This window comes from Mastomys coucha, unplaced genomic scaffold, assembly GCF_008632895.1.
Source record: "Mastomys coucha isolate ucsf_1 unplaced genomic scaffold, UCSF_Mcou_1 pScaffold20, whole genome shotgun sequence".
In the NCBI taxonomy this organism is placed as follows: Eukaryota; Metazoa; Chordata; class Mammalia; order Rodentia; family Muridae; genus Mastomys; species Mastomys coucha.
In genome coordinates, this window is record NW_022196903.1 from 50913151 (window position 1) to 50933384 (window position 20234).

The 20234-nt window shown below is 37.9% G+C and overlaps 1 protein-coding gene across 1 annotated transcript in view; it reads left to right on the forward strand.

The window, feature by feature from the left end:
- The window catches only part of Itprid1 (ITPR interacting domain containing 1), a 115152-nt gene that overhangs the window by 32687 nt on the left and 62231 nt on the right, over window positions 1-20234 (forward strand). The window lies entirely within an intron of this gene.

Below are 20234 nucleotides of genomic sequence, written 5' to 3' on the forward strand. Positions count from 1 at the left end.
CAAATTTTAAATTTAATTTAGTGTGGTGTCAAACACATCTTTTCCATTACAAAGTGTATGTATGGGTCTCATTTTGCTAAATGCTGTTTAGAAATTATGCATTAGTAATTATAGGGTCCTGCTGATTACATAAATTGTTATCCTGCTCTTCAAGTAATTACCACATAACCTGCACTGAGGTTTATAAGACAAAAATAAGCATCTGTTTTCCATCTAATTGAATGCTTCTCAATGAAGCTGGAGGTCCCCTTGTCAAAAGGAACTGCCTTCCTTGACATTCAATTAGGAGGTCTACTGATATCACATAAGCCATCCCAATTATTCCAAAAAAGATTACGTGGGAAGTCGGGCAAATTAGGAGACTAAAGTGAGAGAGGTGGTAGTTTGCCTAATAAGAAAAATCTGGACAAGTTGGATTCTCTCTCTCTCTCTCTCTCTCTCTCTCTCTCTCTCTCTCTCTCTCTCTCTCTCTCTCTCTCTCTCTCTCTCTCTCTCTCTCTCTCTCTCCCTCTTTCCCTCCCTCCCTCCTCTCTGTCTGTCTGTCTCTCTATTATTGTTTATCCTGTATCACATATATATGCATTTTGAAATTAATGAATGAATGAATTAATTAATTAATTAGTTTACATCCTAAATGCTGCTTCCCATCTGGGTCCCTCCCTCGCCAAGTCCCTCTCGCCATTCCTCTCTCACCTTCTCCTCTGAGAAAGTGGGGCACCTCCCTTGGTATTCCTCCACCCTAGTGCATCAAGTCTCTGCCAGATTAGATGCATCCTCTCCTACTGATGTGCCCTGTGGGGTCTCATTCCAGCCTGTATATGTTCTTTGATTAGTGGCTCAGATTTTGAGAGCTCTCAGGAGTCCTGGTTTGTTGACTTTGTTGGTCTTCCTGTGGAATTCCTATCTACTTCTGGGACTTCAATTCTTACCCCTCCCAACTCTTTCATAAGTGTCACCTACCTCCACCTTATGTTTGTTTGTATCTTAAACTATTTCGGTCTACTGCTGGGTAGAGCCTCTCAGAGGACAGTTACGTCATGCTCTTTACAAGCATAGAAGAGTATCATTAATAATGTCATAGATTGATGTTTGACCATGGGATGGGTTTTGAGTTGGGCCAGTTATTGGTTGGCCTTTCCTTTGGTCTCTGTTCCATACCTGCATTGTTTTTTTAGACAGAACTAACTTTGGGTGAAAAGTTGTGTGGGTGTGTTGGTGGCCCTATCTTTCTACAGGGTGCTGCCTGGTTGCAGGAGATGTCCTCTTCAGGTTCCATGTCCCTACTGTTAGGCAGCTCAGTTAAAGTCACCTGCATTGACTCCTGGGAGCCCCTCCTATCTCAGGTCTCTGGGACTTCCTAGAGACCCCTCACCCCCAAACAACTACAGATTTCCATTAATTCCCTTGGCACACTAGGCCTCTCTCCTTTCACCTGATTTTCATTCCCTCTCTTCTTCCCCCTCCCATTTCCCTACCTCACCCTGCCTCCTATGACTATTTTATTTCCCCTTCTAAGTGAGTCAAGCAAACTTGCTTGGGCCTTCCTTCTCATTTACCTTATTTGGGTCAGTGGGATGTATCATAGGTATTCTGTTCTTTATGACTAGTATCCACATATCAGTGAGTACATGTGATTTGTGTTCTTTTAGGTCTGAGTTACCTCATCCAGGATATTTTCTAGTTCTATCTATTTGCCTGCAAAATTCTTGATGTCCTTGTTTTTATACCTGTATATTCCATTGTGTAAATGAACCAAAACTTCTGTATCCATTCTTTGTTTGAGGGATATCTTGGTTGTTTCCAGTTTCTGGTTATTACAAATAAGATTGCTATGAGCATTGTAGAGGACGTGCCCTTGGAGTATTGTGGGGCATCTTTTGAGTATATGCCCAGGAGTGGTATAGCTTGATCTTCAGGTAGAAATATGTCTAATTTTCTGAAAGACCACCAGATTGATTTCCAGAGTGGTTGTACAAGTACTAGGTTATACAAGTACTTTGCACTCTCATCAGCAATGGAGAAGTGTTCTGCTTTCTCCACATCCTCTCCAGCATGTGCTGTTACTTAAGATTTTGATCTTAGCCATTCTGACTGAGATAAAGTAGAATCTCAGGGTCTTTTTGATTTGCAGTTCCCTTATGACTAAGGATGTTGAGCATTTCTTTAAGTGCTTTTCAGCCATTGGAGATTTCTCTGTTGAGAATTCTGTTTAGCTCTGTGCCCCATTTTAAAATTGGGTTATTTGGTTGGTTGGAGTTTAACTTCTTGAGTTCTTTATATATTTTAGATATTAGCCCTGTGTCAGATGTACAATTAGTGGAGATTTTTCCCAATCTGCAGGCAGCCATTTTGTCCTATTGACAGTGTCTTTTGCCTTACAGAAGCTTTTTAGTTTCATGAGGTCCAATTTATCAATTGTTGATCTTAGAGCCTGAGCCACTGGCATTCTGTTCAGAAAAATTGTCTCCTGTACCAGTGCATTCGAGACTCCCACTTTCTCTTCTATCAGGTTTGGTGTATCTGCTTTTATGTTGAAGTTCTTGATCCATTTGGATTTTGGTTTTGTGCAGGATGATAAATACAAATTTATTTACATTCTTTTACATGCAGTCATCCCATTAGACCAGTTAGAAAAAAAAAGATGCTTTCATTTTTCCATTGTATGGGTTGGTTCTCTGTTGAAAATCAAGTGTCCACAGGTGTCTGTGTTTTTTCCTGGGTCTTTGATTCTATTCCATTGATCAACCTGTCTGCTTCTGTACCAGTGCAGTTTTGATCACTATTACTCTATAGTACCGCTTGAGGTCTGGAATTGTTTACGATTGTTTGTTTGTTTGTTTGTTTAATTTTCCATATGAAGTTTAGAATTGTATTTTTAAGGTCTATAAAACATGTGTTGGAAATTTGATGGGGATGGCAGTAAATCTGTAGATTGCTTTGGTAAGATGGCCATTTTCACTATGTTTATCCTACCTATCCAAGACCATTGGAGATTTTTCTGTCTTCTGATATCTTTCTCAATTTCTTTTTTGGGGTTTTGAAGGGTTTTTTGTAAGATTTTTAATTGCTTGGTAAGAGTTACACCTAGATATTTTATATTATTTGTGGCTATTGCTTCCCTAATTTCTTTCTCTGCATGTTTATCATTTGTATAAAGGAGGGCTATCGATTTCTTTGAATTAATTTTATATTCAGCCACTTTGCTGAAGTTCTTTATCAGCTTCAAGAGTTCTCTGGTAGAATTTTGGGAATTGCTTATGTATATGCTATTATATTGTCTGCAAATAGTGATATCTTGATTTTCTCCATTCCAATTTGTATCCCTTTGATCTCCTCTTGTTGTCTTATTGCTCTACCCAGAACTTCAAGAGCTATATTGAATAAATAGTGGGAGAGTGGGCAGCCTTGTCTTGTCCCTTATTTTAATGGAATTGCTTTAAGTTTCTCTCCATTTAATTTGATGTTAGCTATTGGTTTGGTGTATATTGCTTTTATTATGTTTAGTTATGTGCCTTGAATCTTTGAAAAGGTGTTGGATTTTGCCAAAGGCTTTTTCAGCATCTAATGAGATGATCATGTCATTTTACTCTTTCAGTTTGTTTACATAGTAGATTACATTGATGGATTTTCATATATTGAACTATTCCTGTATCCCTTAGTAGATTACATTGATGGATTTTCATATTGAACTATTCCTGTATCCCTTGCATGAAACCTGCTTGATCATGGTGAATGTTGTGTTTTATGTGTTCTTGGATTTTGTTTGCAGAATTTTATTAAGTATTTTTGTGTAAAATAAGTGAAATTAGTCTGAAGTTCTCTTTCTTTGTTGAGACTTTGTGTTGTTTATGTATATCAGGGTTACTGTGGTTTCATATTCATAGTGTTCCTTCTATTTCTATTTTGTGGATTAGTTTGAGGCTTATTGACATTAGCTCTTCTTTTAATGTCTGGTAGAATTCTGTACTAAAACCATGTAGCCCTGGATTTTTTCTTTTCTTTCTCTTTCTTTCTTTTTTGGGGGAAGGGGGTAATTAGGAGACTTTTAGTGAGTGCTTCTATTTCCTTAAGGGTATGGGACTGTTTAGATAGTTTATGTAATCTTGATTTAACTTTGGTATGTGGTATCTGTCTAGAAATTTATTCATTTCATTTATATTTTCCAGTTTTGTGGAGTACAGGCTTTTGAAGTAAGACCTAATGACTTTGTTGTTCTGTATCCCTTTTCCTTTCTGATTTTGTTAATGTAGATACTGTTTCTGTGTCTTTTTCTTAGTTTAGCAAGGGTTTGTCCATCTTGTTGGGTTTTGCAAAGAACAAGCTTTTGCTTTTGCTTGTATTGTTGTCTTTGTTTTTATTTGATTGATTTCAGACCTGAGTTTGACTATTTCCTGCTGTCTGCTCCTCTTGGGTGTGTTTGCTTCTTTCTGTTCCAGAGATTCCAGGTGTGCTGTTAAGTTGTTAGGTTGAGATTGCTCCAATTTCTTTATGAAGGTACTTAGTACTATGAATTCTCCTCTTAGCACTGCTTTCATTGTGTCCCATAAGTTTAGATATGTTGTGCCTTCATTTTCATTGAATTCTAGAATGCCTTTAATTTCTTTCTTTATGTCTTTCCTGACCAAGTTATCATTGAGTAGAGCGTTGTTCATGAGTAAGTGGGCTTTCTGTTGTGTCTGTGGTTACTGAAGTTCAGCCTTAATCTGTGGTAATACAGATACAAGGGGATACAAGGGATTATTTCAATCTTCTTGTATATATTGAGGCTTACTTTGTGCCTGATTATATGGTCATTTTTGGAGAAGGTTCCGGGAAGTGCTGAGAAGAAGGCATATTCTTTTGGTTTGGGGTGAAAGATTCTATAGATATCTGTTAAATCCTTTTGAGTCATAATTTCTGCTAGTTTCACTGTGTCATTGTTTAGTTTGTGTTTCCATGATCTGTCCATTGGTGATACTGTGGTGGTGAAGACCCCCACTATTATTATGTGGGGTTCAGTGTGTGTTTTGAGTTTTAGTAAAGTTTCTTTTATGAATATGGGTGCCCTTACCTTTGGTGCATAGATGTTCAGAATTGAAACATTATCTTAGTGGATTTTTCCTTTGATGAATATGAAGTGTCCTTCCCCATCTTTTTTGATAGCTTTTGGTTGAAAGACTATTTTATTAGATATTAGATTTGCCACTCCATCTTGTTTCTTGAGTCCATTTGCTTGGAAATCCTTTTTCCAACTCTTTACTCTGAGGTAGTGCATTAGCAACATAATAGATCCTGTTCATGTATCTAGCCTGTTACCTGTGCATTTTATTGGTGAGTTAATTGCACCTGTTGATGTTGAGAGATATTAATGACCAATGATTGTTAGTTCTTGTTAATTTGATATTGAAGGTGTTACTGAGTGTATGTGTGAGTCTCTTCTTGTGACTTTGCTGTGAGTTGATTAATTTCTTGTGTTTTATTGGGTGTAGTTATCCTCTTTATGTCAGAGTTTTCCTTCTATTACCCTCTGTAGGGCTGGATTAGTTGAAAGATATTATTTACATTTTTTTTCATGGAATATCTTGGTTTCTCAATCTATGGCTATGGAATGTTTTGATGAGTATAGTAGTCTGGGCTAACATCTGTGATCGCTTTAGGTCTATAAGAAATCTGTCAGGATCTTCTGACTTTTAGTGTCTCTGTTAAGAAGTAAGGTGTTATTCTGATAAAGGTCTGCCTTTATTTGTTACTTGGCCTTTTTCCCCTTACAGTTTTTAATATTCTTTCTTTGTTCTGTACATTTAGTGTTTTGGTGATTATGTGGTGAGAGGATTTTCTATTCTAGTACAATCTATTTGGTAGTCTCTGAGCATCTTGAACATTTACAGTTTATAGCCATCTTTTTCTTTAGGTTAGGGAAGTTTTTTCCTATGATTTTGTTGAAGATGTTTTTTGACCCTTTAAACTGGGAATCTTTATAACTTTCTTTTCCTATTATTCTTAGAATTAGTCTTTTCATAATATTTCAAATTTCCTGGATGATTTGAGTTAGAAACTCTTTACATTTGTCATTTTCTTTGATTGATATATGTATTTCTTCTGTGATATTTTCTATGCCTGAGATTCTCTTTTTCGTCTCTTGTATTCTGCTGGTGATGCTTGTGTCCATAGTTCCTGTTCTCTTTATTAGGTTTTCTATCTCCAGGTTTGCCTCCTTTTGTGTTTTCTTTATTACTTCTGTCTTAGTTAGGGTTTGACTGCTGTGAACATACACCATGACCATGACAACTATTATAAGGACAACATTTAGTTGGAGCTGGCTTACATGTTCAGAGGTTCAGTCCATTATCATCAAAGTGCGAGCATGGCAGCATCCAGACAAACATGGCATAGGAGGAGCTGAGAGTTCTACGTGTTGTTCCAAAGGCAAACAGAAGATAGGCTTCCAGTTAGCTAGGATGAGGGTCTTAAAGACCACACCCACAGTGGCACTCCCTGGGTCAAACTACAGACCATCACAGTTTCTATTTCCATTTTTAGGTGTTGGATAGTTTTATTATCCTTTACCTGTTTGATTGTATTTTCCTGTATGTGGCGGGAGGATTTTCTTTTCTGGTCCAATCTCTTTAGTGTTCTCTACGCTTCCTGTACATTTATAGTTTATAGTAATCTCTTTCTTTAGGTTAGGTCAGTTTTCTTCTATGATTTTGTTGAAGATGTTTTCTGGCCCTTTGAGCTTGGAATCTTAACCCTCTTCTATTCCTCTTATTCTTAAGGTTGGTCTTTTCATTGTTTTCTAAATTTCCTGGATCTTTTGAGTTAGAAACTTTAAGGGACTTATGTGTTTCCTCTTAGAGGTTTCTACCTGTTTGATTGTGTTTTCCTGTATTTCGTAAGGGAATTATTTCTATCCTCTTTAAAGAACTCTATAATCTTCATGAGATAGAATTTAAGGCCACAGTCTTCCCTTCAGGTATGTTGGGATATCCAGGGCTTGTAGTAGTAGGGAAACTTGGTTCTGATGGTGCCATATTATCTTGGATTCTGTTGATTATGTTCTTGTGCTTGCCTTTTGCCATCTAGTTGTCTCTGTTGGTGTGAGTTGGTACTGGTTGGTTCTGAGTGTCCTGCATTGGAATAGGCCTCCCAGGTGACAGGTGAAGCTGTATGGCTGGAGTTTGGGCAGGCCTCCTCTGAGGTGGGTAGAGATATGGGGTGGGATTCAGTATAGTGTGTTCCTCTACTACCCACTTAGATGCCAGCATAGAGTGCAAGGACTATGGCTATACATACATTTTTTAAAATGCCCAATTCTAACGATGACTTCATCTAAAAGATGAAAGCATATGAGTGTCTTCCTTGCCAGCATACTATAACTGGGTAGTTTTAGGATACTAGTTGCTGATTTGTAATCCCTTCACTGCTTCCTGGATCTGAGTATGTCTGTTCTTGGATGTTCATTTGAGAACCCAGTCCCATGCTGCATAGAGGTGTCTCATAAAGGCATCCTGGTAGACATCCCTGAATGTACTTCCATATGAGTGAGCTATCATTGATGCCTAGTCTAGCCAATTTTTGAGCTGATTCCAGCCCAGAGTAAAGGGGCAGCCATACAGCCTAACAAGCCAGTATACGTAGCTGTGGGAAGCAATTGTTTAAAGTCAGATTTAAGGCTCAGTTACATCTACTCATGCACAAAAATTCTGAATGTTAGCAAAAAGTATAAATATTTAATGCATGAATTTGAACAAAGTGACATTTTTATAAGAGATGAAGAACACAGCTATAAATACTGAATTTTTGCTTAACCTCTCAAAAGTTATCACTGGAATGAAAAGGTGAATAAGGAAGGAATTACATATCCATGCTATTTAAAATGGGGAAAGTACATCTTATTCCATAAGCCATGGAGATTGTATAGGTTTTGACTAGAGAAACTGTGAGAGAATCTGTGTGGATGATTCCAAAAGAAGAACCCATTAAGGGATTAAAGAAAATGGTTTACTAAAAAAACACAATACATCAATTGTGTCATCCAAATGAATCACATTAACTATTGGACTGATCAGGACATACATTGCCTGTCACTTTAGAAAATAAACAAACATGGAAAAATGGCCACAAGATTTGGCACTTTGAAATTTCATTAATTAAAAGAAATGTCTGCCATTAAAACACTGACTACAAAGGAACATTCAGGACTCATTGGACTTGTATACTCCCAGTGAGAAGGGGGAGGAAAGGCCGTGCCTCAGACCAGTCCTTCAGGGCTGCCGTTGGCTCAGATCTAGCATGAAGGCCTGATTCTGTGTCTGATGATAGGCAGCTTTCCCATAAATAACTGCAAATCCCAAACATAGTGTTTCTAGAAGTTCTACATAGAGACACTGAAAATTGAATGTTAGCAGGCAAAACAGTTGAGAGGTTCAATGCTTGAGAAAAAGGAATGATACCTGGGTAGGGTTTTTTTTTTTTTTAAAGAAAACAGAAGCTTTCTGTTTTCTTTAAAAGAAAAGAAATTTTTCTTCTTTAAAAGAAGAAAAAATGAGCCTGAGGTAGACTCATTTGCCCCCCTTCCAAAACTCAAGCAGAAAATTGTGATACAAGCTCCCCATACCCCACCCCCCAAAATTAGAAAATAAAGTCTGGGATAAAGATAGAAGAATTCAAAAAAGTAAAGAGACATAACTCCAAGAAGATGGTCAAGGTGAGAAATCCCCAAATTCTAGGTGTGAAATCTGCCCACAGCCCACTGTACTTGAACTAACATGCATCAGAAAGTCTAAGAGATAGAAAAGGCTAGAAGAAGTAGGAAATGTTCCATTTGGGATAATAGGTAGCTTTCCATTAAAGGTCGCTTGCATCTTGAAGCAGTAACTATTCTCAATGTCTAGGTAAAATAAAATTTATTAAACTTATGAAGAAATAAGAAAATATAGACAGTACTTACTAAAACAAACAAATGAACAAACAACAACAACAAAAGTAATTGAGAAAAAACACAAAAAAACCTTAGATGTTAGAATCATGAAATATCATCATGCTAAGTATTGCAAAAGAAAATATACTCAAAAGAAGTAAAATTATTACAAATCTCAAAAGTAAGTTGAGGACCAAATATACATGGGATTGCAGATAGAGAAGGTCTTGGTCAAGGAGAATGATGAAGGAAAAACATTTTGAGAGAGTAATTTTCCTATTCAGTCATCAAACCCAGACACTATTGTGGATGTCAGCAAGTCCTGGCTGACAGGAGCATGATATAGCTCTCTCCTGAGAGGCTCTGACACTGTCCGAATAATATAGAAGTAGAGACTCACAACCATCCATTGGACTGGGCACAGGGTCCCCAATGAAGAAAAGCTTAGCAAATACCAACAGGATATATGCATAGAATGCTACACCCCAAAGTGTTAGGGTCAAATCATGAAGACTAATTGGAAGAGCATGTTCAAACAGACACAGTAAAAGAGTAGAAGTGTAAAAATTTAAAAGGCAAGGGCCTTCTCATTAGAAAAGATGGAGGCTGTGGGACAATAGTTGTAAACCAGAATGAACTTTCAGCAAGTGCCTTGGGAAAAGATGATGAAGACATCTTCAGACAACACTAACTAAAATACTTCACCAGAGGCATACATTCTGCCAGTAATACTAAAGGAAGTGCTTCAAAGATGGATAGCATACCTCTACTGATGTAATCCATATTATTTATAGAAAAAGGATATGATATCTAATAAGTGGACTCGTATAGCTACATGAAATGTCACAACAGCAAATTTAAATAGATTGAAAAGTTAAGGATATAAAAAAGAATAGTTCAGGAAAATACTAACAGAAATAATGGAATATACTTTAAACACACATACCCCCCCACACACAAACATAGAGTGACTCCCTTATAAAAATTACAGAAAATTAGATGATGAGTAGAGAAATTATCAATATTCATAGAAAAGATACAATAATTATTATATAATAAACAGAATACCATTTAGATAAATGTAGAAAATATTAAGTGGACTTAACAGACAGTAAGTTTGTTATTTCTGTTTGACAGAGGTTCTGATTAATTTATCAGCTACAAAGTCATTAAATAACAGTTAAATAGATGGGTGGATAGATAGATGTAGAGATAGATTAGATAGATAGATAGATAGATAGATAGATAGATAGATAGATAGATAGATAGATAGATGTAGATACAGATATAGGGAAGATAGATAATAGACAGAGGAGACAGATGCTATACATAGCTTTTCCAAAGAAACTGAAAGAACCAGTTTCCCAACCCTGAGCCTTTTTGGCTTAGTGTGGTTACAAACATGGATAAGGTTGCATAAATGAGAGCTTGCTGTTCCAGAGTACATTTTGCCTGTCTGCAGGTTGAAATGACTCTTTACAGTTAGGAAATGGCTCCCTTGTAGGAGCACCAACAAGGTATAGAAAATGTGAGTCCAGATAGAGAAATCTATTGAACAAGACAAGGGTTGGTTGCTGAATTTGAGCATATTTCCCCAGATTTCATCTCTGCAATTGAGATTTATCTTATAGTTGATGACTGGCCTTAGTTTCATAGAGGCTTTTCCATGTTGTTCTCAGTGGTTTAAAACTGATGGTCCCTAATATTTGTTAACAACTGGCATAAATGAAATGTAATGTCATCTACTAAGCTGTTATCCCTGCAGTGTATGTGGCATTTACCGTCAGCTAAACACTGGCTATTGGTTTTATGCTTTGAGAAATGACTAACAGACAACCAGAGTGACAAGTCTGGGATCCTAACAAATTGAAATCACTGCTGACATGAACATTTTCATTTGGAAGGTTGAAAGAAAAAAAAGTAGAAGAAAGATCTTAACTTCCAAACAAAGTGAAGCAAGTAGGCAAACAAACAAAAGCAGATGGGATGCTCGGGTTGGTTAACTGAGGGGCAGTTTCCACAAAACTATGAGCAAATGTGATAGAAACCAACAATAAGCGATGCAAATTCTATATGTAGAAGCATTGTGATGGCACTGACACTGTCAGGGTGCTCAAGCAGAAAGGACCTGGAACCAGGAGTGAATGCTTTTGCTCAAGGCTGTACCTGTCTGTGGAAGGAGACAGCTAAGCTGCATACCACTCAGCAGAAGAACCAGGGGTGATAAGTACTCCAAACTTCTGCTTTCCCAGCCCTTCCATCTTCAAGAGTCAAACCCAAGTGGAACCCACAGACTATTGGCTTATGTTAGGATCTGAGTGTTTTACGTGTGTATCATACTTCGGGCAAAATAAATAAATGCCGCAATAAGATGTTTACAAAGGCCAAGCATAAGCATATCAGTGAAATTAGAATATATAATCACAAAGTAAATTATACAAAGTTAAAGGATTTGGCAAGACAAAGGTCATCCATGAATTTCCAGACAGAAAATCCCCAGAGAAACTCAAACATCTTGTTAGTCACACTAAATGGCAACTTGGGAGTGGGAAACAGTGTTAGTTAGAACTGAAATACGTGAACCAATGATTTTATAGGCAGACATATTCTTTGGACATACACCTAACATCATTTCCAAAAACTAGGAGGCCTCAGCAAGTACAGCCACATCCTCAAAGATAAAGGGCTCAAAGAACTGTAGGCATGCTTGGAGGCTGAACCCCGGAAGCACCACGCTCTGTCAGCGGCAGCTTGAGAACGAGTTGCCCAGTGTTTGTGCTTCTGTGTCTCTGCCTAAAGAGAAACTTTAAGGGCTTTGGCAACATGATCTACCTCAAAAGACTATGAAGGAGTAAGTTGTTATATGTAAAGCTCTTAGCTAATGCCTTTTTTTTTTTAATTGTTCCTCTCATTAAATGTTACTAAAAGGATTCTAGAACAGTTGGAATCAGGAATGGAAGGAGTAAACTTGAATAGTAAGATCAACAAGATGTTCAGTTCCAGTTAAGCACTTGAAAAAAAAATGCTATGAAGTTACTTGAGAGAGGCTGGGAGTTAGCTCAGTTATAAAACATGTCCACATGTAAGCATGAGGACCTGAGTTCAGATCCCACACCTACATGCAAGACTCGTACATAATGAGCTGGGAGTAAGGGGTGGTGGATCCCACACTAGTCAGCAAGTCTAGCAAAACCTATGCAATTCACATTCTTTAGGAGACTCTGCTGCCTTACATTGGTTTTTCTGTTGCTGTGATAAAGAAGATGATCAAAAGCAACTTGGAGAAGAAATGGTTTGTTTGGATTATATGTTACAGGCCATCATCAGAAACCAAGGCAGGGACTCAGGGCAGGAACTTAGAGGCAGGAACCATGGAAGAATGCAGTCTATATTGACTTTCTGCTCTTGACTTGGTCAACCTGCTTTCTTATACAACCCAGGACCACCTGCCCAAGGGTGGCACCATCCCCAGGGAGCTGGGCTATCCTACATCAATCATCAATCATAAAATGATCCCATAGTCTTTCATAAAGGTCAGCATGATGGAAGCAAGCCCTCAGCTGAGATTCTGTCCTCACAGGTATGTCTAGGTCTATGTCTAGTTGACATAAAACAACTGGAACAGACTCTGTTTCATAAAAGTAAGGCAGTGATTGATGTGACAGGACAACATGCATCTCTGGCTTCCACTGTACATTAACATGTACACACATATACTCACACATAGCACCCTACATGCACACTGACACACATATACACTGTGAGATTAAAAATATGATTATGTGTTTAAATTCCACTTTATTACAGCAAACTTACCATGGAATTTTAGCTGTGAAAAATTGGACATGGGAGTATAGAAAAACAAACACAGAAAGTAATCAAGAGCTATAATATTAAAATATAATAGTGTGTACTTTAAAGCAGAAAAAAATGTTGAAAACAAAATACTAAATTTCAGGTTATTCCAAATTATAAGCTTCATTTAAAAATTAACAGTCTCGCTGAAGAGCTGGTTCTGCTATTCCAGGGGGCCCAAGTTTGATTCCCAAGTTTGATTTTATAACTCACAACTGTCTGTAACTCCAGCTCCAGGGGATACAATACCCTCTCAAGACATTTGTGAGCACTGCACACACATAGTGCACAGACATGCATGCAGCAAAACACTCACATATATACAATTTAAATAAATAAATTTCAAATGTTTTAAAAAAGGGTTCCAGTATTTCAGTCTTCTATAAGTCAAATATAAGCTGGAACAGAGGCAAGATACTGATGTTACAGTTCATTATATGCATTTAATATAAAAAATTATGTAAATATTCTGTTGCAGTATTTTTGGAGAATTTTACATCTTCTAATAATTTTTGAATGCAAAGACTATTTCATTTATTTCTTAGATACATACACAAGTATGGCTAATTCTCCATAGACATTAAATGCAGTGGAGTAAAATATTCAACACTTTTCCAAACTCATATAGACAAAACAAAACAAAAACAATAACAACAAAAAGACACAACAGCAACAACAATACAAAACCAATTTATAAGGGCTTCATCCTCCATTCCAAATAAAATTGCTGGAACTGTTAAGTGAAAACTACTAATTCTGATAGCATAATGAGAATGCAGACATTTCATGGAAATGTAGACTTATAAAAACAAAGCAGCAATTTGACACAAATTGACAGTAGGAATTGTTTTCATTATCAAGTTAGAACTCAGAAAAAATAAATAAAATGTCAGCCTAAAGTAGGCAGCATTATGCAATAAACATGCAGTGAAGCTAGAAATAATAAAGAGAAGTGGCAGGCCTTCAAGGTGACATGGTGGTAAGGAGCTTGCAGGCAAACCTGATGATCCAAGTATGATACCTGGACACAGGTGATAGAAGGAGAGAGCAACCCCCCCCCCCAAGCTGACCTCTGATCTCCACATACAAGCACCAGAGCATACCACACACAGCAAGACAAAGAAATAAACACCAGAAAAAAGAACAAATGAAATTGGTAATAGAGAAAGCATAGACAAACTGTTTGCTAAGAAAAACTTGAGCACTAAATCCTTAACAGGAAAAAATATAAAGTTTTACAAAAGAAAAGCAATAGAAGACAAAAATGTGTAAAGTTGGAAAAGAAAGATATATTGACATAGAAAGGAAATAATATGATATGCAAAATCTATTTAAGTTATAAAGGACCATTAGTGTAATCAAAACCAGAGATAATTGCTTGGAGTTTATTCTAGGAAATTTTACATGTGTATATATTATATCACTTTTACATGTATAAAGTAGGTTCCTATGAATAAATATATATACAATCTTATTATATGTTATAAATTTTAAATTATTGATATGGTGGTAATATATTTTATGGGATGTGTAGTCAAAAATTAACAACATAGTTTGTAGACTAGAAAATTCAGTGTTGTAATTACTTGTACAGTAGGATCATACACAGTAATGATATTAAACCAGTTAATTTCCACAAGGTAAGAATCACAATAGAATGTGTACATATGTAAATACAATATATATTAACCTTACCTGTATTCATTTTGCACTAAATATGTACAAACTAAAACCGCCAACATATGCAAGGGAAACATGAACACCCACTTAGGACCGTGCTTAACTTTTGCAGAAAGAGGAATGTGATAGAAGGGAGACCACAGAGTTTGTCCAGGGTTCCTATACCTGCTATTTTCCTTTTCACATGGATTGGAGCTCAGGGGTAAAGCACTTCCTTAGTATGTGCAATGCTTAGGATTTGATCCCCAGCAATTTTGAAAAACAGAAAGTAGCAATTAACCATGAAGTAGCAATTAAATGTTAAATTTTGACAGAGCTTTTGGGTGCTTATAAGAATCAAATGCTTGTTATGTTCTTTTCTTTACCTTCTATGTATTAAAATCTGAAAGACTTTCAAATAGTTCACAAAAATCTTAACAAAATGAAAGGTTGCAGAAGGAATTTTTACTAAATAAAGAGTATGTAACTGAGCAATTTTCAACTCAATTATAATGTAAGAAGTAAATTGTAAGTTAAATTTAGTCAGATAGAGGTGCAAGTGTCCATGTAGTCTGTGTCAAGGAAACTCATTAAACAATTTACATCTGACATTTTCAACTGTGACCACCTGCCAGTCGCAGTATACTCACTAGAAAGTTATGCTGCGCAATACTAAAAAGGTACAGAAGTCAGGTATAGCTTAGATGTCTAACAAAGAGGAGTATTTGAATGATGAAGCATAAAGTAGAGTGTGGACTAATCACTGAGATGAGACCATCATGCCTGCTTTGTCATGATGCTCTAACTAAAACCATAGCTGACACTAAGACATTACTATGAAGACTGTTCCCAAGGGAGAATATTTCAGTTCTTTGCATTAAAATGCACATGTACATAAAAATACATCTACAGCTGGGTGTGGTGTTACTGCCTTGAATCTTAGCACCCAGGAAGCAGATGCAGGTGAATCTCTGTGTGAGGTCCACCTGATTAGCACTGATTTCCAGGTCAGCCAGGGTTACATACAGACAGTTTATGGATATGTAGGACCTATAATTTATAGTATCTATAATTTCTGTAACATACATAAATATTGAGCATAAATTGATGGGTAAATATATGGGTAAGTAAATAGATATATCTACAGATATGTATAGATAGAGAGATATCTGATAGATGGATAGGTGAGTGGATGGATAGATAGATGATAGACAGATGGTAAATAGATACAAAATAGATAGATAGATAGATAGATGACTGAGATTATTGATAGATGATAGCTATAGTGCTGTTATGCTGATCTTTGATGACAGAATGACATCTATTTTTCCTTTCTTTTATTTGTCTGTATCTTCTAATTAATATAAAACAGAACCAACAATTTATTCAACAAAAATCATCTATAAGTGCATTTAAAGTTAAGTATATTTTTGAATTTAGTAAGAATAAATTGTTAAGTGTTTGTTAGTAGTGTTTTCGCCTCAGATTTAGAAAAGGGGTGTTTGAACACGCCTCTTTTATATCTTGACTCTGGGTTGGGCTTCTCACTTACCACCCAACACTAGGCTTTGTTTGTTCTCTCTCTGTTCCTGCCTCTCTCCCTTCTGTCTTCTGATGCTATTTCAAAGGTGCTGAGGCACTAGTTAGAATCCACCATTCTTGTTTCTCAGTCAGATCACTGGCCTCTTGCTTCTCCAAAAGACACTGCTATTGGTCTCACCAGGAGAGACTATAACTACTTGCTTCTATTTCTCTTTCTTTTGCTAAATTGCTCTACTTGAGGATTGGATCTGGTGCCTGACTCCATGCAGACTGTCTGTCACACTGGTCATGTCACATCTGGGCTCCTCTCATGTTAGGTAAAAGAAGGAGTCCTAACGTATATTTGTTTATCTGTGGTGCTGGGTATCCAGGGCTTCCTGCCCGCTAGTCAAGATCTACATCACCAGTCCAGAAGTTCCCATTGTAATTCACTGGTATGATTTAACTTTATGACAATGTATTACATGCAAGCGACAATGTATATTCTCAAAATGACAATATTTAGATAGTTCTTGGATTTCAATATGATCATCCTCAGTATCTGTTCAGATTAGTCCCAGGTTTCCCTGGCAGACATCATAGTTCAGGGAAGCTCAAGTTCCTTATATTTAAATGAGAGGAAAGTCAACCCTATTCTCTCATGGAACTTATGAATATCAACAGATACCAGATAATTGTTGAAATTCACAGAATAAAAAGTAATACATGAGTAGAAAGATGCTAATATCTGAGAGGGAGCTGGCTATGGATTTGAGAATCTTGAACTTCTTCTGGTACACACTTTTGCACACCCACATCCTGGATGTCACATTACAGGCGTTATGCCTGCATCTTCTGGGTTTCCTTCACTCATCATCTCATGGCTGGGGAGGGAAGTAAGGTGCAGATGGCACTGTTACCACAGACGAACACTGCATAGACCCTCTTTGTGTTAAATTCTGTTGCCTTGTGGACTGACCTGAGAAGCATGCTCCCTGTGGTGCACTCAGCATCCACTTTAAATCCTTGTACAGGAAAGCTAATAAAATGAAAAATAAACTCAAAAAATAAACAGAAACCTGAAGCCTGAGAAGAGGGGCATTTCTTCCACAGCCTGCTGCACATCCTTTTGCCCATGACAGCTTTAAACCCAGACCAGCAACTATGACCTCCGTGGTCCATGTGCATTGCCGGGGAATAGATAGACTTCACTGCCCCTGAGGAGAGAAATGGGTGCTCCTCTCTTTTGATGCTTGGCTGATTTAAGAGATGCTGTGTTTGTGGGGGAAACAGCACCCATGCAACAGCACATCCTCCCAAAATGAAGGGACTGATCTCTAGGAGTCGTCTGGTCAGAGGATGCTATTAGGACCAGTAGAATCATGGAGAGCAGCTTTCAGGGCCCAGTCCCTTGGATCAGTTGTCTGGCTTCAATTCAAGTCCAATTGCTTAATTTTTTTTTTTGCACACCCCACAGAAGCTGACTCCCATGTCATCTGTTGTCATCTTTATATTTCTCTATAATGTGGTTTCTGTCTGTTTAAATATGGCAAGCTTTATGATGAGGTGCCGCCTGAATTAAGGTAATGGTGGTTTTCCTTTCTTTCTTTTTTCTTCCTTCCTTTCTTTCTAATTTTCTCTCTCTTTCTCTTTTTGTTCCTTGGCAGTTGGCGCAGAGTTAATTTTAAAGACATATTCAAACCCAAATAGCTCTGAACAACTTTTACAAAAAGCTGGGTATTTTCTAGCCTTGTTTTAAAAAATATTACAATTTTATTAGGCAATTTTATCATTGTTATAAATAAGTAATTGTACTGGGGAGAAGGGATAATCCTTATTTAATTAAATTCATCTATACTCCCAGGTTGGCAGCAAGAAGACATATGTGAGACTAATACCCGCAGCCTGCCTCTTTGCATGTGCAATTAAAAATTCACTCTACAGTAGCCCTGGCAGTTTAGTGTTGCTTTTGGCATTTACAAATTCTTTTATTTTGTGACTTTTTTTTTTTACCATACACATATGCTGGAGCAGATGTTGCTTATTTGTTGTTTATTCAAATCTGTAGGCTCTGGCAGCTAACTCCATTGTTCTGTAATGAAGCTTTATTCTCTGTCCTGTATTAGGACCCAGCGCCTGCTCCAGAGACTGTGAGAGGCTGCCTTCCTTCCCAGTAGGATGCCACAGTTATTGCCCTTGTAGTTGGCTGTTTATAGTCTGAAGCTTGCACAGAGGGGGAAAGCAGCAACAACAAAGGGCTGGGTGGTCATGGTCAGAGAGAGTGCAAGGGAACAGGCAGGAAGGTCATCTAGATATCCTTTGCTCTGTTTCTGCCCTGTGGTCTCTGTCTGGCAACCACACTCATCTGCTGTGGGGATTTGGGGTCTGAGACTTGGAAGCATTCTCTCTCTCTCTCTCTCTCTCTCTCTCCTTCCCTCCCTCCTCCCTCCCTCCTTCCAACTTTCCCTCACTCCCTCCCCTCTCTCCTTCTAATTTATTTTGTTCATAAACAGGACTTGTACTGCCTCTTCCCACCCCACCCCCACTCACATCCTCACATTTCCAATGCATCCAGATTGGCTAACAACCATGCTTAACTACACAAGCACTGCCCAGCCCAAACCTGTTTCTATTGTCAATCACACCTTCAACACATCTTTCTTTATCCAGATACTGGTTTTGGCTGCCCATATCTTGGGGGCAGCCACACTTCATAAAGTAGAGAATGTCAGGTCCTTGTTGACCATAATAAAGACCTGCTGATCCCTAGAGCTTGGATGCCAATTTGGAGACATTCGCCTTCTGGAAAACCCCTGTCTTGGCCAGGAGGCAATCAATCAGAGATGTAACCACCTCCATCTGGCACATTATGACATGGAACCTCACTATTAACACATTTGTGATTCATCTTGTCCCAATGAGTGGTGCCAGGGATCAAAATCCTCCCTCCCCATGGCAGCTGGGAGCATTCTAGCTTCCCAGCATGTGGAGTTAACACGTCGGCTCCTGTGACATTGCAAGTAACAATTCTTTTAATTATCACACCTTCTTTCCCTCTCCCCACCCACTCCACAGACATTTTGGCACGATGGGGATATTTTGCAGCCTGCAGTCAGTATTCTTAATTGACTGAATGTGTTCAGATAGCATGGTATTACCCACCATGGAGTGAAAAGGGCAGTCACCTAATGCTAAGTTCTGTAGATATAATACCCTACTCTTGTTCTAGAGGCTTTTACATCCCCAATGATGATGAATGTCTCTAAGCCATCTATATAAAGAATGTGAACCTCCTTAGGACTTAGTTCAAGACCCTTCTCATTCTGATCTCAGCATCCCCCATAGACCCACTTTCTCTCCACTTGCTCTCCTCTGTTTTGAGGTTACTAAGTACTCCCTTCTCAATGCCTTACTATCTTGTCTCCGAGGCTGTGTTTGTTGTTCCCTTTGAATGGGACCTACTTTTAATCTACTTTTCCAAAGGTCTAAAGTCATTTGTCCCTCAATATCTCAGCTCAACTATTGTCTCTTCTACCACCTCTACTACAAACTCTGTTTCCTAGGGATACTCTGTCTTCAGAGACTCTCCAAAATGTGCATATATTCCTCCATGGAAATCTTAACTCATTTTACCTCTGAAATGAGCAGTTCACAAAGTATGTACTCCTAACACTTACCATATATTATACTAGCTGTCGCTCAGCTAAGGGTTAGTATTCTATCTACAGCGAGGTTAACATAGAGGTTATAAGAAAATGGAGGCAATAGAAACACTATTAAGGACTGGAGAGATGCCTTGGTGGTTAGGAGCACATATTGCTCTTCCAGAGACTCAAGTTCAGTTATCATGTCAGGTGACTCACAACTGCTATAAGTACAGCTTGTGGGGGCTCTGGGATCTTTATGTGTTCCTGCATTCATGTGTACATATGCACACACAGAAACACACATGCCCACTCTTTAGGGTGAGTCTGCCCCCTCCACTAGCACTTGAATTACAGGCGCATACCTTAGCTTTTATATGGATACTGGGGTCCCAAATTCATGTTCTCATTGATTAACTGCAAGTACTTTGCCTGGGGAGCCATCACCCCAGAACTAACCTAGTGGTCAGTGCAACTTCTAGACTAAAGTTGCCTTCTACTCATTTATTCTTTTGAGAGGAGTCGGAACTAAACCTAGGACCTCATGCATGCTTAGTATGTGCTCTGCCACTGGGCTATAACCCAATTACATTTTTAACTCACCCTCAAAACTATTATGAGAATAAATAAAGTTTATTCTATCTACAGAGGAGGTC